Here is a 23,999-nt window from a genome sequence, read left to right as displayed (position 1 = left end):
ATGCACCTGTGTTTGAATTACATCTCTGCTCAAAAAACTCTATGTTGTCTAGGAAAACATAGGCAGAACACTCTATGACATAAATCACAGCAAGATCCTTTTTGACCCACCTCCTAGAGAAATGGAAAGAAAAATAAAAATAAACAAATGGGACGTAATGAAACTTAAAAGCTTTTGCACAGCAAAGGAAACCATAAACAAGACAAAAAGACAACCCTCAGAATGGGAGAAAATATTCGCAAATGAAGCAAGTGACAAAGGATTAATCTCCAAAATTTACAAGCAGCTCATGCAGCTCAATATCAAAAAAACAAACAACCCAATCCAAAAATGGGCAGAAGACCTAAATAGACATTTCTCCAAAGAAGATATACAGATTGTCAAAAAACACATGAAAGAATGCTCAACATCATTAATCAGTAGAGAAATGCAAATCAAAACTACAATGAGATGTCATCTCACACCAGTTAGAATGGCCATCATCAAAAAATCTACAAACAACAAATGCTGGAGAGGGTGTGGAGAAAAGGGAACCCTCTTGCACTGTTGGTGGGAATGTAAATTGATATGGCCACTATGGAGAACAGTATGGAGGTTCCTTAAAAAACTAAAAATAGAACTACCATATGACCCAGCAATCCCACTACTGGGCATGTACCCAGAGAAAACCATAATTCAAAAAGAGTCATGTACCACAATGTTCATTGCAGCAGTATTTACAATAGCCAGGACATGGAAGCAACCTGAGAGTCCATCGACAGATGAATGGATAAAGATGTGGCACATATATACAATGGAATATTACTCAGCCATAAAAAGAAACGAAATTGAGTTATTTGTAGTGAGGTGAATGGACCTATAGTCTGTCATACAGAGTGAAGTAAGTCAGAAAGAGAAAAACAAATACCGTATGCTAACACATATATATGGAATCTAAAAAAAAAAAAAAAATGGTCATGAAGAACCTAGGGGCAGGACAGCAATAAAGACGCAGACCTACTAGAGAATGGACTTGAGGACATGGGGAGGGGGAAGGGTAAGCTGGGACGGAGTGAGAGAGTGGCATGGACATATATACACTACCAAATGTAAAACCAGTAGCTAGTGGGAAGCAGCCGCATAGCACAGGGAGATCAGCTTGGTGCTTTGTGACCACCGAGAGGGGTGGGATAGGGAAGGTGGGAGGGAGGGAGATGCAAGATGGAAGAGATATGGGGATATATGTATATGTATAGCTGATTCACTTTGTTATAAAGCAGAAAGTAACACACCATTGTAAAGCAATTATACTCCAATAAAGATGTTTAAAAAAAAAAGCTCTATGTACCTTAGTGCTTATAAAATTAAGTGAAACTTCATCTTGGCTGCAAGGTCATTTTTAAGATTGTTTCAGTCCATATTTAAGCTCTGCATTTACACTACTCTTTCTGATGGCTCATATTAACTTCCAACCTGCATGAGCCAAATCAAATGAAGCATAATTGAACTCCAGGATCTTAAATTAGAGGTTCATATGATGATATATACCTCCTCCCCTCTCGCATGTTGACAGATAGGTTACTTGACTAAATTTTTAGTATTTCCCGTGTTCTAAAAGTTTTGCAAAAATAATTACTTTCATTGTATTGAGTCTTCCTGATTATAAATTTCCTTCTTTCCTCTCTTCCTTTCTTTCCTTTTCTTTTTGTTCTACAACCCATTGTTCTTCATCCCTGGAATGTGGAGAACAATATTAAACAGTATATTCCAAGATGGATTTGACTTATAAATACCACAGTTGTAAGATGACTCCATGCATTCAGCATGCTCTTCATTGTTCTTTAAATTACTTTATTTTTCTTACTTTTAAAAATGATACAATAACTTTCTGAATTGATATTCAAATAAACACACATGTATTTATTCCACAATTTAAATTTTAGGTTTTTTTTAAAAAATCTTATTTAGTATGCCAGTCTGGCAGTAATCACTTTACTTCACCATTCTTTCATCTGAGCAGACCATTTGAACTTTGTGCATAAATATAATCTTCCAGTCTATTTGTGTTTGGAAATTCTAATTATATTCTTTAATCTTTGTGTCTAAAAAGAGCTTAATTAGTGTCTTAGACAACTGAGTTGATAATAAGGGAAATGTTTTTTGATAAATTTTCCAATGATGCAGCATAAAAAAAAATAGATGAGAACAATTAAGAAATCAGTTTTAAATAATTATGACAGAAATTGAGATTCAATATAATTTTGAAGAAGAATACAGAGCAAATGTAACAGAAACAATAGTCAAACATTAAAAATTAAATACAGCTTTCCTGGGGCTTCCCTGGTGGCGCAGTGGTTGAGAATCTGCCTGCCAATGCAGGGGACACGGGTTCGAGCCCTGGTCTGGGAAGATCCCACATGCCACGGAGCGACTAGGCCCGTGAGCCACAATTGCTGAGCCTGCGCGTCTGGAGCATGTGCTCCGCAACAAGAGAGGCCGCGATAGTGAGAGGCCCGCGCACCACGATGAAGAGTGGCCCCCACTTGCCGCAACTAGAGAAAGCCTTCGCACAGAAACCAAGACCCAACACAGCCATAAATAAATAAATAAATAAATAAATAAATAAATAAATAAATACAGCTTTCCTTAGGCCAAAAAAAGATGAGGAAGATAGATAAGGAAAAAACCAGGTGTAACCTAGGTAGGGGAGAAAAAACAACTTATCTACAAGAGAGGCAAAGTTAAGCTGACTGCAGACTTCTCAGCAACTCTAAATGTTAGAAGACAGTGGAGAAATATATGCAAAATTTTGAAAGGAAAAATATTGTAAAGAATTTTTTTCTCATCCAAACCTGTATTTCTTGGGTAAAGACAATAGTAAGACAACTTCAGTTATTCACGGACTTAAAATATGCATTATTCTTATTTTAAAAGTACTTAAATTTGATGACCAGCAAACCAAAAAATTGGATAAATTTAAGAACCAATTAATACAAAAATTATTCATACAATATCTGACTATAAACACGCAAACCAAATAAGCATAATATAGGTATCTATGCTATTGTTAACCTCATTACAAAAGTTGAATGCAAATGTTAAAAAATGATATTTAAACAGAAAAATCTAATTCTAAATGTAGCCCTTCAATTCCTAGATCCTATTAACACCTATTGGGAAGTAGTTAGGCAAGAGAAATGAGTAAATAAATAAATAAATATTCTTCCTCCTTTTGTGTGTATATGTTTGTGTGTGCTGTTATTAAAATGTAATTACCAATTACATTTTAAATGTATCCTTTCATATCAAGATACATACCAAATTCACATGACACAATTTAGGCATCTCTATTTGCAAATCCCTGAGCCTGACATATCATATTCCCTTCCCAGTGTGTATCATGTGTTCTATTTCTGGAATGCTTTAGAAACAACCTGTACTTCCTGAATGTCAGGATCCTTATTCACCAAATAGATAATTATTTATTCTTCAGTGCTCACCTCTGGGATGTACCTGACCTCCTCCATCAAGGCAGAGTTAGTTATGTCCCTTTCTATCTCTCTCTCTCTCTCTGCTCCTAGCATTCTGTGCATACTCTTCTTCTGTTAAAACTCAAATGATATATTCTTTCCACTACATTTTTAAGCACCAAAGAGCAACAGATATGTTGGATGAATCTCAGAAATACCAGTAGATAGCACAGTGCCCTGAAATGAGTTAGCTCTTGATAGATAATTTCTGTGATTTGATAAAAAATTTTGATACAGAAGTAGGAAGCAACTGAGAGGTATTAGTTAACATTGGAGACTCTGAGATAAGAATGAGTGGACTCAGAAGCATCTTCAACACAGTAAAGGCCAAATATGGAAAATCCACAGCTAACATTATACCCAACAGTGAAAGACTAAAAGTTTTTACTCTAAGATCATGACCAAGACAAGGATGTCCACTTCACCACTTCTATTCAACGTAGTATTGGAAGTTCTAGCCAGAGCAATTAGGCCAGACAAAGAAATAAAAGGAATCTAAATCCCTTTTAGAATTTTAGTAAAGTTCCTTTTAGTAAAGTTATTTCTGTTCACAGATAACTTTAGCTTATATACAACATCCTCTAAATATTTCATAAAAAAACTACTAGAATTAATTAGAATCAATAAATGAATTCAGCAAAATTACGAGATACAAAATCAACATGTAAAAATTCATTGTGTTTCTCTACAATAACAATAACAATGAACAATATAAACAATAAACAATATAAAAAGAAAATTAAAAAATAGCATCAAAAGGAATAAAATGCTTAGGAATAAACTTAACAAAGGAGGCAACAGACTTGTACATTGACAACTATAAAACATTGCTTAAAGAAATTAAGAAAGATGCCAATAAATGGAAAGACGTCCCATGCTCATGAATCGGAAGACAATATTGTTAAGATGTCAATACTATGCAAAGCAATGTACAGATTCAGTGCAATCCCTATCAAAATCCCATTGATGTTTCTTTGCAGAAATAGAAGAAAACTCTCCAAAAATTCATATGCAATCTCAAGGGATCCTGAGTAGTCAAAACACTCTTGAAAAGGAAAACAAAGTGGAAGAACCTTCACTTCCTGATTTCAAAATTTATTATAGTAATCAAAACAGTGTGATACTGGCCTGAAGACAGATCTATAGACCAAAGCCCAGATATAATTCTCACATATATTGTCAAATGATTTTTAACAAGGGTGTCAGTGGGAAAGGATAGTCTTTTTAAAAAATTGTGCTGGGAAACATGGATATCCACACGCAAAAGAATGAAATTGAACCCTTAGCTTAAACCATATAAAAATTAACTCAAAATGGATCAAAGTCCTAAATGTAAACCTAAAACTATAAAACTCTTTGAAGAAACAAAGAGGAAATACTCACAGCAATGGATTTGACAATGACTTCTTGGGTATGACACCAAAAACATAGGCAACAAAAGAGAAAATAGATAAATTGAACTTCTTCAAAACAAATAACTTTTGTGCATCAAAGGACACTAACAAAAAAGTTAGAAGACAACCCACAGAATAGGAGAAAATATTTGAAAATCATATATCTGATAAGGAATTGATATCTAGAATATATAAAAAAACTCCTACAATTCCACAATAAGGAACTCAACTAAAAAATAGAAAAGAACTCGATATACATTTCTCCAAAGAATGTGCACATATGACCAATAAGCACATGAAAAGAAAAAAGCAAATCAAAACCACAATGAAATACTACTAATGTGAAAAAAAAAAAAGAAAAAACAAGTGTTAGCAAGGGTATGGAGAAATTAGAACTCTAGTGGGCTGCTGGTGGTAATGTAAAATGGTGTATGGTTGCTCTGGAAAATAGTAATTGTGAGGCCTTGCAACTTAAACATACAATTACCATGTGAGTCAGCAATTCCACTTGTAAGTATATATCCAAAAGAAATGAAAGCAGAGCTTCAAACAGTATTTGTATACCAAAGTTCATAACAACATTCTTCACAATAGCCAAAAGGGAGAAACAACCCAAATGTCCATCAACAAATGAATGGTTAAACAAAATATATACATGCATACAATGGATTATTATTCAGCCTTAAAAGGAAGGAAATTCTAATATATGTTACAGCATGGCTGAAACTTGAGGATATTATACTAAGTGAAATATGCTAGACACAAAAAGACAAATATTGTATTATTCCCACTTATATGAGGTACCTAGAACAGTCAAATTCTTAGAGTCAGAAAGTAGAATAGTTGAGGGAAGAAGAAAATGAGAAGTTATTGTTTAAGGGGTACAGAGATTCAGTTTGAGATGATGAAAAGTTCTGGAGATGGATAGTTGTGATGGTTACACACCAATATAAATGTGCTTAATGTCACTAAATCATAAACTTTAAAGTGGTTCAAATGGTAAATGTCATTTTATGTATATTTTACCACAATTATATAAAAAAGAATGAATTAACTCAAATCTAAGCCCATAGAATTCTAGAAGTATGAACTCCACATCTGTAAAATAGAGATACTATGCCTATTTCATACGATTGCTATGAGAATTAATTGAAGTAACATATATAAAAATGTAGCACAATATCTGGCATGTTAAGCGATAAAAACAATTAAATATTAAATTTATTGTTATGTGGCATTAAGTCAGATATATGTCATTTTATCCTTTGCCTTAAAGTAGATTTCTGAAATGCATTGTCATTTTTATAAAACATAGAAAATTCCCCATTTTTATCATGTGTTCCCGTTTTAAATGTTTGTCTTTGTTCTGTAATTTCCAAATGAAAGAGAAAATCCTTCTTAGGTTTGGAAGCTATCAGCAATTTTAGTGCTCATGAAAAATATTTGAATTCATTTATTTCTTCACAACTAATATGCTTTTATTACATTGGGTAAAATGAATTATAAATGATTTTTAATAAGCAACTTTAAATGCCAAAGCTAAATATGTAGATATGCATTCTCTAATCTACTTTTAATGATTTTAAAATGAATTATCTAATTTTTATTTTATAGTACCTGTCTGAGAAAGAGACAAAGCCTAGAATTAAGCTAAAATGTAGAGACAATGAGGCTATGGTATAATTATATTTAAACATCTAGAGCAGTAACTAACATATATTAGTTTAATGAAGAAAGCAATTATATTAACAAAAATTCAATTCCTTGATACTGTACATTAATATTCCATTGACGATCTGCAATTATGGATCAGTTAGAGTTTTTAGTAACACCCTTTTAGTTCAGGATCTTCATCCAAAATATCAGGCCACTGGGAGTTAACCAATGAAAGATTTACTAAACTCTGCTCTTCCATTCCTCCTATGTTCCAGGCATTATAGTAAGACTTCTGCATACAGTGCCTCTAATCTTGAATTAATTCTAAGGGCCAGATAGAAGAGATGAAGCTCAGCTTTTGAATTATGCCTGAATCACACAAGTAATAAGGGCATATACAGATTTAAATGCAGGACTATTTCCTTTTTTATACCCATAGGAATTTGCAATGATGTTCTCCTCTATTCTCTGATGTATATTTATACTTATTTCATCTCATTTTGACCCAGAAACTAAGCAAAGCAAGCAAAGCTATCTAAATCTCTAGCCCTGACTTATTATACAAAATAAAATTACAGATCACTCCATAATAGAATTCAGAGTGAATTTGATGAGTTTCAGAGGAAATCTTCTTCAGAATATTCTGTATTGAAAATTCTCTATACCTTTGCTAAGACATTAACTATCCAATTTCAGACTAAGCCTAAAAATTCTAAATGACTTAATTTCATCATGACTCTCATCAGAAACACCAGACCTATACTCCTAAGAGTGTTTCATGGCACCAAGTACAAGATCCTTTAGAAGTTCCCACCTTGCCTCCCCAACTCCCATTCTTTCCACCTCAGTCTTTTTGCCTATCTTTAGCTTGCTCTTACAGGTAGCAGACCTTTCATGAATATCTCACCAATTGTTATTCAGTGACATGCTATTGTTCTGTTAACGCAAAGTTGTGTGGTTAAGAAGTCCCTAAAAATTTTATCAGATATTTAAATGAGATGTGCATAACTCAATATAAAATACAGTTTCATTACCTACAGAGTAGTTGGGGTTTGTAGTCACATGCAGGATATTTTTAAAGAAGCATTGTGTTCCCCTTCTTTATTCTCTGAGTTGCAAACTGAAAAAAAAAAAAAGAATTCTAATAAACCAAAAATTACCTATAAAATTAAACAGACCTGAATTAAGCATATTACATGTTTCTTATCTTGCATGGTAATCAGGTTTGTTTTCTGATTGGTGGGGAGACTTACAAACTATTTTGCAGACTTTGCAACACTAAAAAGGACAATTGCAGTAAAATTCTTCCAATTAAATAAGATTCTTGGGAAAGCAGATTTGCTGAGTCAGGAGACTGCTTTCCTCAGCTCTGCTCATTCTTTAGAAATTACACATTTAACACATAAAACAACACATAACAGCACTATTTTACTGTGAAAGAAAAAAAATTTGATAAAAATATACAATGGTATGTATATAGATAAAAATGTGCTTTATGTGAAATACATATCTCTTATTAGACCAAATTGAAGTATGGCTGAAAAATATGTCATTTTTTCACATTGTCAGACTGAGGTATTTTTGCATGTTGCCACATTGCAGCAATACAGTTCTGTACATGTATTTGATTTTGTTGTCTTTTTCCTACTATTTTGTCAGTGATAAAATAAGCAACAAAACTTATCCATGTAAGTAACTTCAGCAGGCAATGACTTGATATGTAATGATCTCATGGGCAGAATTCTAATAAGCAGTCTCATGAAATCAGAGATGTTACACACCTTTAGATAATATTATTCTACCATGAGATGGCATCTAGTAAGCTATTTCCTGAATTTCAATTCTTTGTTGCTGGATTGGGTAAAATAATTTAAAATATTGCATTCTTCATGTAAACATGTTCACAATATTTTGTAGAAGAATGTGTTTTCCTAAGATTATCAGAAAGAAAGATGGAGTACAGGAAAATTGTATGTCTCAGAATTTTTTTATTAAGTGGAGAATATTTAGGTTGTCAGCACATAGAATACAGATATAAATAACATATCACATATGATTGTTTGTCCCTAATGATTTCCAAGTCCATCATATTAAAAGTTTCTTTCTATTTAATTTTAGAAATGTGACAATATCTAATTGCCTATTTTGCTTCTAGTAATGATGTAAAAGTCACAAAAGAACATCACGCATAGCCTAACATGAAAAACAAGCCAAATAATCTACAAAATCATTGTTTTTGTTTGTTTGTTCTACCAGCAAGACCTGAAGACTCGATGAAAGTTAATCAACTAAATTCTAGATAGTGACATCACTTTCTAGGAGGTAAGAGAACTATGGTGGTGGAGCTTATCACCTCATCTCTGGTGGAGTAGTGGTAAGACGAGAAATTTACCATAGAAGGGGTAAAGAAACTGATAAATTATCATGAGCTTTTTATGGCTGTATATGGACTATTATAACAGATTAAGATGCTGGCAAGCCATAGGCATCATGTGAGTCTGAACCTGGCTACCAATTTTTTCTCACAGATTTTCACTTGGTGCCTGGGGGTTCTTCACAAAAGACTAGGGTCAGAGCATGATAAATCCACTGAAGGCACTTCAGACTTTCAGCAAGTGAAGGCTGAGATTGGCACAGGAAAACTGAGAAATTTTCCAAGACATGCTTGGCTTTCAACTCTGGAAAGCTAAAGGTGGGAAACCTGAGAGAAAATGCTCATAATTATTCTTAGTTGTCACAAAGTGTAGAGCATCTGTACTCCAAAGATGAGGCGGGGCAGAAGGCAAGAGTCAAGGCCAAGGGCAGGACTGGAAGACAAAGAGCAGGATGAAGGGAAGTTATCTTACAATTTCTAAAGCTGGGTCTTGGCTGTAAAGAGCAAATGGCTTAGCAGAATAACACCAGTCCTCAGATACCAAACACTACTGAAAAAACATTTCTGATCTTACACTCAAAGCCAATGGGAAATTGTAACAAATAAAATTCATAACAAATAAAATTTCACTGTAGATCTTACTGACTTAACTTATTGACTCTAGTAGCTTATCAGTATAAGGAAGTATATCTTGCAGGTTTAGTTTTTGACATCACAACATAACAGTTTCTATTTTTATTTAGTACAAAATAACTAATGGCCCCCCCAAAATACAATAAGAAAGAGCATTTAATCCAAAATCAGCAAGATAAATAGTCCATATAGATAAATACAGAGATGACTGTAAAATTAGAAATGTCAGAAAAGGTATTTAAAGTCACTACTATGATGAAATTTAAAATGTCAGAAAGAGACTTTAAAATAACTGATAAAAATGCTAAAGTATTTGGTGGGAAAGGTGGCCAACGTGTGTGAACAGATGGAAAATTTCAAAAAAAAGAAATAAACTACAAAAAGGAGAACCAAATGCATATATTAAATAAAATATAAGACAGAAAAAAGAATTCATTAGATAGATTTTACATCAGAGTAGAGGCAACAAAGGTAAAAAATCAATGAACATGACAACAGATCAAGAGAAAGTATCCAAAGTGAAACAAAAACAGAAACAAGAGAGGGAAAAACAAACAAAAGAAAAACAGAACAGCCAGTGTCTGTGGCAATCTGTAAAAAATTAACACAAGGAGGTGGAGCTAAAAAGCAAAAGAAGAGAAAAATTGGAATTTCAAAAATATTCAATTCACTGAAAAGAAGACAAAAAATAGGAGCAATGAAACAGAGGTAAAGTAGGATAAATAGAAAATAAGTAACAAATATTAGACTTAAGCCTAATCTTATCAGTAGTTATGTTACCTGGAAATGGACTAATGCCCCCTCCCCGCAATTAAAAGCCCAGGATTATCAGAGTGGGTGAAAAGTAAGAGCCAACTATGTTTGGAATAAAAATAATTATATTTAAATATAGAGAAAGAACTATTTTAAAAGTAAAGCTGTGTGAAAATGTACGATGCAAACACTAAGCAATGGCTGTATCAGACAAAGTAGACTTCAAGGGGAAGAGTATTACTAGAGATTGAGAGAGATAATTTGTAATAATAGAAGAATCAATACTTCAATGAGGCATAGAAATTTGAAATATGCACGCACTTAACAGAATTTCAAAGTATGTTATAAAAAATTTTACAGCATGAAAAAAGATATAGACAGATCCGCAACAGGGGCAGATTTCAGTAATTGGTAAAACAAATAGACCAAAAAAAAAAAAAAGTTTATTAAATACACAGATTTTAACAACACTCTAAAACAACCTGAACTAATTGATATTTATAGAAATATTATATCCAACTACTTAAGGGTATACATTATTTTAAAAGACACAAGGCATTTAGTAATTCTCAGTATATGTAAATGTACATCATAAAAATATTTGTCTGACGACAATGGAAATATATTCAAAATCAATTAGGAAATGATATGTTGGAAACCCAAATATTTGAAAATTAAGTCAAAGAAGGAATTACACAAAAAATTTAAAACACAAGATTTTGAATGACAATGGAAATTTGTTGGGTACATCTAAACTAGACTTGAAAAAAAAATGTATATTGTCATGTGCTTTTATTAGGAAAGAAGAAAGTAAAATTAATGGTCTAAGCACCCAACTTAAAAATATGAAAAAGAGAAATAAAACCAGAGCAAAAGAAAAAATAAAATTGTATAAATAACTGAAATAGTAATAGACAAAGACTAGCTTGAGGAAATTAACTCAAAAATTATATTAAAAACAAGAAAAAATTACTTTTGTATGAAAATGAAATATGTAGGACAATGCTAACTAGGACTTAGAAAATTATAGCTCTGCTTATATTTGAGAAGAAAATAGTAAAACTAGTCATCTAAACCTTAAAGCATAAGAAAATAGAAAAAGAAGCAGAAACTTAAACTAAACTAAAAGTAATTGAAATAGAAATGGGCAATAGCCTATGGTAGGTGTGTGTTGACTGGAAAGGGTAATGAAGAACCTTCCTAGGATGATGGAATTATCTGTTTTCTTTTGTGTGGTAGTTCCTGAGCATATGTAATTGATGAAAATCATGGAATTAATCACTTAATATCTGTATAATTTATTATATATAAATTATATCTTAATAAAATATATCCAATTGCATAAAATTTTCTAACCTTTACTTCTTAAATATAAAGAATCTCTTTAAAAATATTTGAATTATTGTCCTGACTTGGTCCCAAAGTTTTATCTAAGCAGTTTAACTACCTATGGAGATAAATTTTACCTTACATTGTAATTGTGTTCAGTGTTTTTCAACTATTAGCTATTTCACACCTTAGCACTAAAGGTAGAGATGTTCTGGAAGCTGCTCACCTACTTAAGGTTAATAAAACTCTTCCAAAGTTTCAGACTTACAATTATCAAATAACAACAACAATGACAGACTGGGAGGTGGGAAATAAAAGTAAGCCCTGAAATTGTATTCATCTTGTCGAAATAAGCAGTTCAATCAGAAGAGTTAAAATTTTGCTCATAGGTTTTACATAGTATGAATAAATGAATGCTTTTCTTGTGCTCATTGTGTAAATGAGGAAACACTGTAGAGAGTGAAGATGGCTTGTATTTTAAAAAATTGGAATAGAATAATATTCTAATTTGGGTTTTTACATGGTTCAATTTTATGTCTCTTTTTAAAGTAAGAGGAAAATAATATTATAAAATCCACATGGGAAAACAATTATACTCAGAAGTTTAACACCAACTATTTATTTGAATTTTTATTTATTTGATTATTTTAAGGCTTCTCAATAGTTTTTACACAAAATTTTATTAGAAAAATTGTTAAAATACATAAGATAGAACAAAAATGAACAGAACACGAAAAATGAACAGAATATCTCTGATCTGTGGAATAATTTTAAGCACCTAACATATGATGTTTAATTGAAGTTCTTGAAAGGGAAGGGGGCAGAAAATCTTTAAAGAAACAAGGGCCAAAAATTTCCAAATTTTTGTGAAAATTATAAACCCACAGATTGAAAAAGATCAATACAGTTCAAGCACAAGGAACAAGAAGGAAAAAAAAAAATCAAGGCACACCATAATCAAATTGCACAAAACCATGATAAAGTAAATACCTTATAAGCAGCTGGAAGAAAAAGACACATTAAAAACTGAGGAACAATAATTAAAATGACAACAGATTTTTTTTATTGGATACAATGCAAATGAGAAAACAGTACCTTCAAAAAGTTGAAAGAAAAGGTCAATCCAGAATTTTATAAGCAGCAAAAATATCTTTCAAACCTGAAATAAATAATAAAAACTTTTCCAGGTATTCATCACCAGTCGACCCCGAAAATAATACCAGATACATAAATTAAACAAAGTAATAAAAAGCATTTATAATGGCAACTACATAGATAAATACACAAGATTCTTTTCTCATTATTTAAATTCCATTAAATAATAACAACAAAATACTGTGGAGTCAATTACCTCAGTATCTACCTTAAAAATCTAGAAATAGGAGGTAAATTAAGCCCAAACTAAGCAGAAGAAATAATAAAGATCAGAGTAGTAGAGATGAATGAAATAGCAAGCACAAACACAAAGAGAAAAACCATGAAAACAAGAGTTGACTTTGAGATAATAAAGTTGGTAAAATTCTTGCTGGGCTAATCAAAAATAAAACAGAGAAGACACAAATTACCAATATCAGGAATGAGAGAGGTGACAATACTACAGATTCCGTAGCTATTAAAAAGAAAATAACAAAATATATTTAATTACTTAATGGCAATACTTTTTAAAGCTTAAATGACGTGGACAAAGTACTTTAAAGACATAAACTAACCAAACACAAGCAAGAAGAAATAAAGAAATTTGTAGCTAAACATTTTCCATGGGAAAAAGAAAATTCCATGGGCTAACAACTTCATTGGTGAATCCTATCAAATTTTTAAGGAGGGAATGATACCAAGTCTACACAAATCCTTGTGGAAAATTTAAAAGGAAGAAATATGTTCCAACTCTATGAAACCAGCAAACTCTTATACCAAACCCAAAGACATTAATAGAAAACAATACTCCAGAATAATATTCCTCAAAATCCAATAATATGTAAAAACGTTAATACATCATTATAAATAGAGTTTATCTCAGGAATCCAAGTTTGATTTAATACTTACAAACCCATAGACATGTAATTTAGAGTATTAACAATATGAAGTGCTTATGGATGAAACTGAGAAAAGTTAAGAACTACCTGTACACTGAAAACTCCAAAGCATTGCTGAGAGAAACTAAAGAGCATTTGAATAAATGAAAATATATTCCATGGATAGGAAGATTCAAATCATTAAGATGTAAGCTCTCCTCAAAAGCATGATCCATACAAGAAAAAAATAAATTAGAACTCCCCAAGATAAAACAATTTCTGTCTCCAAAATACATTGTTAAAGGAATAAAAAAAAGATAAGTAATAGACTGGGAGAAAATATTTGCAATTCATCTGTCTAACAAAGGACTTATATCAAGAATATGTAAATCTCAAAACTCAAAAATATGGAAACAAGCAATCCAATTAAAATGGTCAAAATATGTAAACAAGCACTTCACCAGGTAAGATACACAAATGGCAAATAAGCACATGAAAAGATGCACAACATCCCTAGTTAATGAAATGCATATTAAAACCACAATGAGATGCCCCTGAAGCTCTATTAGAATACCTACAATTAAACTGACTGACCATTCCAAGTGTTGGTGAACAAATAGAGTACCTGGAAATCTCATCCACTGCTGGTAGAAATGTAAAATGGTACAACTACTTTGGAAAACTGTTTGGTAGTTTTACAAAAAGTAAAACATACACTTAGCATATGACCAAGCCATTCCACCCCTAGGTGTTTTACTAAGAGAAATGAATGCATATGTTTCTACAAAGATATGGACATGGACATTCATGGCAGCTTCACTGTATAAAGTAAAACATGGAAGCAATGCAAGTAGTCATCATGAGAAGAATGGATAATAAATTATATTGTATTCACATAATGAAATACTCATAGCAATAAAAAGTAATGAGCTATTTATACATGAAACTTTGAAGATTTTCAAAATAATTATCCTGAGTGAAAGAAGTCAGATAATAAAGAATATATATTGTATGGTTCCATTCATGTAAAATTCTAGAAAATTCAAACTTATGCATATGATAGGATGCATATCAGTGATTGCCTGGAGATCAGGCTAAGATGGGATGTGAGGCAGATATAAAAGGGGGTACAAGGAGACAAGAGGATGATATATGTGTTATCTTGATTGTGGCAATTGTTTCATCAGTGTATACATTTTCCAAAACATCAAATTGTACACCTCAAATGTACAGGTTATTTTGTGAAATTATAGCTCTATAAGGCTGTTAAAAATGGAAATGTATATTTTGCTGGTGAAATAAGATATATTGTTAAATAAAATAAAAATAGGCACAGAAGAATGTATACAGTATGGTATGTTTTAATGTAAGTAAGGGAGAGTAAGAATATATTAACATATGCTTATATCTGATTTCAAAAATACTATAAAGATTAAAAATTGGGCTTTCCTGGTGGCGCAGTGGTTGAGAATCTGCCTGCCAATGCAGGGGACACGGGTTCGAGCCCTCGTCTGGGAGGATCCCACATGCCGCGGAGCAACTAGGCCCGTGAGCCACAATTACTGAGGCTGCGCGTCTGGGGCCTGTGCTCCGCAACAAGAGAGGCCGCGATAGTGAGAGGCCCGCGCACCGCGATGAAGAGTGGTCCCCACTTGCCGCAACTAGAGAAAACCCTCACACAGAAACAAAGACCCAGCACAGCCATAAATAAATAAATTAAATTTAATTTAAAAAAAAAGATTAAAAATAAATTAATAAAAGTGGTTTGCCATGAGAAGTGGGCAGAGAGGAAGGTGATACAGAAACAGGAACAGGAGTATAACTTATCAGGATCTATGTCTACTAGGGTTTTGATTTTTGCAGCATGAAAATATATCATCTATTTCAAGGAAAAATTAACTACAAATATGTACCCAATTGAAATTATAATTTTTGTAATTATATTGTAATATAATCATAATAAAAGTATATCTGCCAGGTAAAAGAAATCATAAGAATGACCTATCTACTCATGAATCAAAATAAGCAGATGTAGAAAAGGTTGTGGTGTGGAAATAAAGATACAACAAATGAGAATAAGCAAAGTCCATTTATTGAGACCTTGCCATAACAAGGGAGCCAGCCACCATCATTTGCATTTTGGCAGAGACCCAAATGCCGGCAGGGGAGTGGGAAATTTTTATGGTGGAGGAAAAGGGAGGCTTCAGGTATGCCCTGATTGGAGGCTGTTGGCCTGAGGAAGCTGTAGGAAGACTAATGAGGAGTGGTGTCCTATGTGATTGGTTAAGTGTGTGTATTTGGCTTTCTCGCTTGGTCCTAAATTGGAAGTAGGGACAACATGCAGGAAAGCTATCGTTATTAATCATGTCCTGGCTGTTTGGGGCTGCTTGTTACAGAGCCTGTTGTTTGGCTTCCTGGAGCAATGCTGTTAACTAGAGAAAGCAGTCTCGCTTCCTCCAAGTCTGACTTACAGTGGACTGACTTCCTGGGCTAGTTATTGTAGATAAGGGATCGATTTCCTGGGAAGGTTGCTGCAGGCTGTGGGTCAGAGTTCTATTTTTATATTTGGTCTGGTCATTGTTCGTTTGTATATTTAGTCTCTCAGTGATAAAAATGTTCATGATGAAAATTGAATACATTTAAATGTTGGCATTTGAGTAAACCTCTGTGGGCACTGTGGTGGTGGAATGAACATATATATCATAAAAACCAGTAGATGGGGATTTATGATTAGGGAGGAGATCTTATGATTTATGATTAGGGAGGAGATCTTATGATACTAAGGATAATGATACCTTATCCTTCTTTGTAGGAATGTAATCAATATCCTATAAAGCAGAAAACATTAGGTATAAAAATATATTGATTCTTGCATCTTAATGCTTTTTTGTAATCTATTTTTATAACCTTAGAGAGATATATTGTGGTAAAAAAAAAAAAATTAACTGGAATCCTAAAATTCCTTCACTTTGGTCCAGTTTCTTTTTCTCCTGTCAATTTCAAGTAAACAAATGTAAAGCTTTTATTAATCTGGCATAGGATGATTACATTTTTATAAATCATTTCTATATATGTAGCTAGCTGGTTGTCCTTTCTGTATGTTGGGGAGTTTGAGAAATGTTCTTGAATGCCAGAGCTTTATCTCCTGCTGTTCACACATCCCAACCACCATAGGAGCATGCCTAGACTAACCTGCTGGAAGGATTCATGAGAAGCACGTAGAGAAGAATGGGTTTTTCCTATTTACTCCAGCTGACCTAGCTTGTCCAACCTGAGGTTTTCCTAGATAAGCACGTTTGAATCCCAGACATAGATGGGAGCCTAGCAGGGATCTGAAAAACTGCCCAGTCAAACCCAGGTTAAATCACCAGCCCACAATGAGTTAAATAAACAGTTGTTGAAACCATGAACTTACTAGGTAGTGTGTTATACAACCACAGAAGCATATACCAGAGGGAGGAATTGCCATAACAACAACAATACAATTAGTTAAAATTTGAATCTGTGACTGGATAACAGGAAGAATCTGGAATTAGGTGATGAAATTGTTAAAAGAGATTGAAAAAAATGATTCAATGCAATGGTAAAATAATTGGTATAATTGTTGCCTGCCGTAACGTGGGTGACAAAAAAAAGTAGCAAAGCTACACTGTCTAAAACAATAGCCACTAGCTGCAAGTGGCTAATTTAATTTAAATTAACTAAAGTTAATTTGAATTAGAAATTTATTTACTCAGTCACATACCCACCCTTCAATTGTTTAATAGATACGTGTAGAAAGTAGAAACCATTTTAGACATCACAGATATAGATCATCCCCATCATCTGTTTGATATTGCTGAGGGAATTTTGGATTTCAACCACATGATTGTTGAAATTGGCAGACGTTCAGAAAGGCAGAATGCAATTATGCAGAATGTTGAAAGTGTCAGCAACTATATGGTTATGTATAGCAACGAACTATAAGAAAAAACATAAGCTAAAGAAAGAACTAGCAAATTTACAAGCAGAATTTTGAGAAAATATAGAGAAACGAGGATTAGTTGAGTTGGAAAATAAATCTATTTCCCACCTCCAGACTTTCTATCAAAGTAGAATACAACCTGGAGGCAAAAATCAAACCAAGGTCTGATAAGACTTCTGGATGCCTCTTGCAGTTATAAAGTGAACTACTAGGAACCTTAAGGACATTGTCATACAACAACTAAAATTAGCAGTTCTTAAGTCTGGAGAGACAAAGGAATGTCTAAAAAAAAAAATGGGTGCTTGGCTTTTGGTGCAGGGAATGTAATATAATTGTATCATGGGAAACCCACACAATTTCTGAGAGTGCTTATATTAGAAAAAGTAGTGTGATCTTAGTTTAAAATGGTGTGATATTATCCAAAGTGCAAAAAGGCATCTAGGGCCCCAACTTTCTACAAGAAGGACCAGTCTGAAAATGTTGCTCAACGGATATAATTTTTAATGAAGTCTCAGAAGTGGCGGAGCCAAGATTCAAAGAGATATTGTACTGGAGAGGCATCTCCAAGGAGCATAACTAAGCCTTGATCTGAAAACATTCCCTATGTACAGATCAGAAGTATCTTACAACATTTGCTCAGCAGGATTTCAGAATTGTTATGGACCAGTGACTATTATGCTCCTTCCTCTATTCCCCTTTTTGAATAATAGTGTTTACTGCAGTTTTCTTGTTCCTGTCTCATGGTTTGGTATATGGAAATGGGATAAATTATTTTAGTTAATTGGTCTCCTTATCAATAGAGACCACATCAGAATAGATAAGTCTGGCTGCAAATCATGATATCCTGGGCTCCAAGCTTAATGCAAGATTGGATGAGGTTTTAGAGATACTGGATGAAGTGGAGCATATTTTACACATGACAGGGTGTAGCCAGAGAGTGAACTGTGATTTAGTAATTATACTGATTGCTCAATATTAGTTTCTGTTATTGCAGGTGGATAGTCTGAAGCACGTTTGATTCTGGGCTCAGTCATATGAATGGTTTGGCTAACTGAGGTCAGCAAATGTGATGCTTATGGGCTTGCAAACTGTGGTTTGCTTTGCACCCAGACTTTCACTACAGAAAAATTCCCAGCGTAGTCTACTGAAGGAATGTGAGAAACATGTTAAAAAGAGTTACGACATCCTCTTTATGTCCATTTATGCCAGTTGGCCCATTTGTTCCTGCTGACACCATCCTAGAACAGCTGGTATCTAGCTGACTCTTGGACACACATGGGAGTTCTGGGGAGCCCAGTTGAGCCACCTAGCTAAGCTCAGCCTAAGTTTTTGATCCAAAGTGAGCTAAAAATATGATTCTTTCTTAAAGTAATGATATATTTGATGGATTTTTATACAAAATTAGCTCATTTATTCAAAAATCTATAGTATTTATCTGATTTTCCAGTTGTGTTGCATTCAGAAACAGAAAATAAGGAAGTGCTGGCAGACTCCTAGTACTCATAATTTCTCTTTCCAAGTATTCACTACCCATTCTTTTTTATATTTCTAGGCCCCAATGTCTTGTAGTTATAAAATCCACTGTATTCCCTTTCTGTGAGAAGAACTACATTTTCCAATTTCCAGGGATCACACTGATCCCTCCAACTGGAATTAATTTGCAGTGATTTCAGATAGGAAAGTAAAGTCTCACAGTTTCTCTGAATTTTTATCTCCTCTTGTAACTCCAACTTTCTTAGAACAAATTCTTTGTAGAATTTTGAGAAATTTCCCACTGAGTCGTGTACATAGTATGACATACAAGTTATTAAAAAGTTTCAATGCTTCTGAGGACTTCAAGTTGCTGTACATAATTTCCATTAGCAAAAAGAGAGATAAAATAAGTATCATGCTTTGTCTATTCATTTCATTGGTTCGTAATAACATTTCCTTTTAGTGTTTTGTAGCAGTATCTTTTATAACGGTCTGAAATTTAATCTTAAAATCCCGATGATTAAAAAATTCTCGAATTTAATTAATACTGTGACATGTTTTCCTTAAAAGTTTTCTGTAATTTTCCTTCTGTAACAGACATTTTATTTTTTGTATTTCAACCAGAAGTTTATAACTTGTGAGTTTGTTTCTTACATAAAACTTTGACTCTTTGTATATTTTCTTAAAAGTTTTATTTGTTTTAGATTTTTAAGGGTTAATATCCTAAATCTTAGCATATAAAATTCTGCTGTTTAGTTAAATTAACATGCATTGATTTCTACTAATCATATAACTTTCCAAGAAGGTTTATTTAATCTTTAAGTAAGCATTAATTTCTTTGGGAGTGGGACAAGTTGAGAATATAAAGGCATCAAATGCAGGCTATTGCTTGCTTATATATAGAAATTATTTCCATGTAACAAGTACTCTCTGAAAAGATACATAGTTTCATAATATTTACTCTAAATACTTATAGAATATGTCTTTTCTGAAGACTGCAATTTCCTCTTGGACATAAAATCTGAAGAAATCAATATGCTCAGTCACTATCATTTAATGATTAAATTTTCAGAAACGTGCATCTTCCTTTTTCTCTATTTCGACCTTCGGGGTTCACTCTTCCGTTAAAGGGAGAAGTTTCCTATGTTCTCTCTTGCATAGTCAAAGGACTTTTCCTAATGTTTAGGAAGTATACTGCTGATTGATCATTTAACTTCAAGTAGCAAGTATGAAAATACATGTCATGCTTCTTCTCATATTGAATTCAATTTTTAAAAAATAAGGATTTTTTTTCCCCCACAGAATGGATGGTGACACACAAAGTTTGGAAAATCACCCAATACTACCGAACTGAAAGATTATCAAAGAAATTTTGAATCAAACTTATCTTCAACTCTGAAATGCTGGAAATTGGTTGAGAATATAAAATGTTCAGATAATTTCTAAGCACAGAGTAAAGGCGATTGCCCTCCATTAGATTGTGATGACAATGAGTAAACAAAGATTAGGTATAAAATTGAATGAATTATTTAAGACCCAGATAAAATGTAATCTCCCTTAGAGATTAATCAATTTCTAAACTTTGGGCAAGATAAAGTAACACAGAATAGCTGGAGCAAAAAAGGACCTTGACTGCCTTAGAGAGCATTAGAGAGAATAAGAAATACTTTAGACTGAGGTAAGCTAATTGAGGAATATGGGACCACAGCTGGGAACTTATCAACTCGGTTTATAATTAACATTAACTAACTATAAAACTAGTTTCCCCTTAAAATAACCCTTTTTCCATTGCACTGTAAGATATCAACCCTTATGGTCCATACCCATGCATGTTCTTCCAGCCCCCGTTGTCTGCGTTAACTAAGACTTGCAGATCTTTCAGTGAATGATCTCTTTCCTTCTAGAGCAGAAGAGGCACTTCCCAGTGAGGCCATGCCAAGTCTTGATCTTACTGCTCAGTTAGAAGCAATGAGGGGAGGTATGAGCAGATCCAGAGGAAGACAACACAACCACCTGGCGAAGGTGAGGCATTTTCATGGTCTCTAGGAAGACCCTTTCTCTAGGAAGGGGAGGTGGGGCCACTTCAGCTGGCCCAAAGGATTTAGGGCAATTTGGTACCCTGGCTTTATTACAGGAGCCAGATTATATGACCTTGTCAGATATTCTAGTTTGGCTTTCTTTGGAATTTTTTTAATCTCACAATCTGATCCTGGACTCAATTTTCAGCATAGTCTGAAAATATAGTTCCCTGCTGCTGAAAATGAAAGGCCCTTTAGATACTGACATGAAAGCCTTCTGGCTTTCACACCAGGACTTGAGTTAATAATTGACTACAATGGGACTGCCATTTTCTTCCTTAAAGGTGTCAATGGCAATTAACAACAATGAGCTGTTTCATAATTCTTGTATATTTATCAATGTATCCATGTCTTTCATGCTCAATATGTTGCCTAAGTCAGTCCATCCTTTTCATCAGTCTCCATCCCAGTTCACCTCAGGTTGTTGGGCAGTCAGGCATTCAGATCATTCTCAGTCACCCCTAGTCCTAAGGTCCATATTGTCATGTGCCATGTGACTGAACCAATTCTAAAATTCCACCATGAAGAGTCAGTTTCCTAGGACCACTTTTGGTACCAGCTCGTTGATTTGAGTTCTCCTAGAAGCAGTCTTTGAGGTGAATTTTTGAGTGTTAAGTAGTTTGTTTGGAAGGTGAAGTCAGAAAACAATGGTATGGGAAGTGAAAGAGGGAAGGCATAAAAGCCAATAAAGCAGCTTATCAAGAAAGTTATCACTGTGGGCAATTACATCTCAAACCTGTTGCGGAATTCTGGGAAGCAGCAGATCATGCCTTGGAATTCAGAGAGGTGAAAGATCTAGAATATTTTGCAGTTCCTATATAGTCAATGTTTGAGGGATACTCCTAGTGTATGTCAGTTTCTGAATACTTCTGGACTGCCCTTTAAACCTGAGGCAGCTTTGGAGGGGCTGGTGGTTGAAATTTAGGCAGCAATGTGCGAAGTAAGTTCTACACTGATATGAGCAGCACAGTGATACATGTACTACGGTAAGAAAAAAAAAGTTTTAATTAAAATATTTACTGGTCCTTGTACTCTCAAGAAGGATAAAAATTTTAATTAACATATGTCTGATAAATTAAGTATTCATGTTTTAACCTCTGGGATAACCTATTTAAAAACAAGCAAACAAATTATTTGGAATAGATACCATGCTGTGTTGATAATTTCCTTTTGTCTCTAACAGTAAAGATCTCCCTAAGAGGTCAAACTTGTAACTTGGTCTCTTTTCCCTTGGAACACATTTTCCAAATGCCATTAGGCTCTAGAAGTTTTTGTATTTATTTTCTAGAAATGCTTAGAAACATCACAGTCTCACTTAGAATTAACCTGAAACACTTGGCCATATTATATTAGAATAATTTTTTCTGACACACAGAAATACAAAAAACATTCAACTGAGCACATATTTTTGAAAAAATAATTAGAAAATATACTCCAACAGATTACATATTTTTATACCCATGTTCATACCTCATATAAACAAAAGAAAATGAGATTGCCATCAGATTTTTAGACACTAATATTCAATGTTAATAAGAGTTGAACCATACTTAATGATACTCAAGGAAAAAAACTGTGAGCCAAGGATTTTATAATTAACTACCCTTTCTTTCAAATCAAAAGCCTACAGAAAAACCATTTTGAACACAAAATATCTCAGAAAATATGGGCTTCCTGATAATTCTACTCCTGCAGGATGTGTTTCATTTAAACAAAAGGTGACTGGGAAAACCATAACAGACAGAGGCAGATTGATGGTGAGTACTGAATATTTTTGTTTATAAAATTAAGAACAAAGAAATCAAAGGCTGGTTTCAGGTGACAGAATATTAGTATAAATGTTATACATTCTGGCAATGTTGAAACAGCCCAACTAACAAAAGATAAGAAGAGAAGAGTTATTATAAAATAAGCTCACCTACTGGCTCACAGGTAATAACTTAAATACATAAAATATTCTTAGATTTTTCTTTGCAATTTTTAAAGTATTATATCTCAGATTATTTGGATTGGCCGGTACCAAGCTACAGATGGTCTGTGAAGTAGTTTATACAGTATGAAGTATCAATGTAGTTTTGTTATGTAAGATTCATTTCAAATTCTTCTCTAGCATGTTAAAATGGCAAATATCTTTTCTGGGAAACTATACAGGTTTACATGGATTTTATTTCTTTGAACCATAATTTAATCCTTTTATGAGGCAAAGCCCAAATTCTTTTTTGGTGACTGCTTTAGAAATTTACATGCAGTTTAGTTTTTGAAAATTTGTAACATTCTCTTACTAACTCCCTGTGCTCAAAGGAAGACATTAGATACAAACTTGTTACTTTATCTTCAAAACTTCATACTATTAATTTGAGGCTTTAGGATGTGTTACAACACCTAAAATTGAATTCATTGACTTGATCTTAACCATTCGTACCAATTGTGTTTTCTGGTGCCTTTTTTTTTTTTTTTTTTTTGTAATGACATCATGCATTTCCAACTGCATGGAATTCAAAACTGTTGAACTTCCTTTTATTTCATAGGTTTCTTACCACTCCTCCTCCTGCAAGAATAATTGGTTGCATGTCTTGGTCATTATCTCACAACGCCTTGGTTATTTTCACAGTGCCTCCTCACACTTCTTACACTGCCTTTGCATTCTGGGGTCACTGCTGGCTCGTGTTCATAATAGCGGGAGCCTTCTGGCTAGCAAGGTCTCTCTAGTGCGCTGTGTGCACCGCAGCCAGAAATGTTTGAAAGGCTGCTCTTTTCTTTTCTTTCTTTCAATACACTGATTGATTGATTGGCTGCATTGGGTCTTCGTTGATGCAGCTTTCTC

General features: G+C 33.5%; 1 protein-coding gene across 1 annotated transcript in view; it reads left to right on the top strand.

Moving 5' to 3' along the window:
* Positions 1-23,999, top strand: part of MSR1 (macrophage scavenger receptor 1) — a 225,809-nt gene that overhangs the window by 11,232 nt on the left and 190,578 nt on the right. Inside the window, exon 2 of the mRNA XM_082444520.1 lies at positions 21,002-22,932. The gene's annotated coding sequence lies outside the window, so the exon portion shown is untranslated. The remainder of the gene's footprint in view (positions 1-21,001; positions 22,933-23,999) is intronic.

This window comes from Balaenoptera physalus (assembly GCF_965194825.1).
Source record: "Balaenoptera physalus genome assembly, chromosome: 21".
Taxonomy (NCBI): Eukaryota; Metazoa; Chordata; class Mammalia; order Artiodactyla; family Balaenopteridae; genus Balaenoptera; species Balaenoptera physalus.
This window is presented reverse-complemented; position numbering and strand designations above follow the sequence as displayed.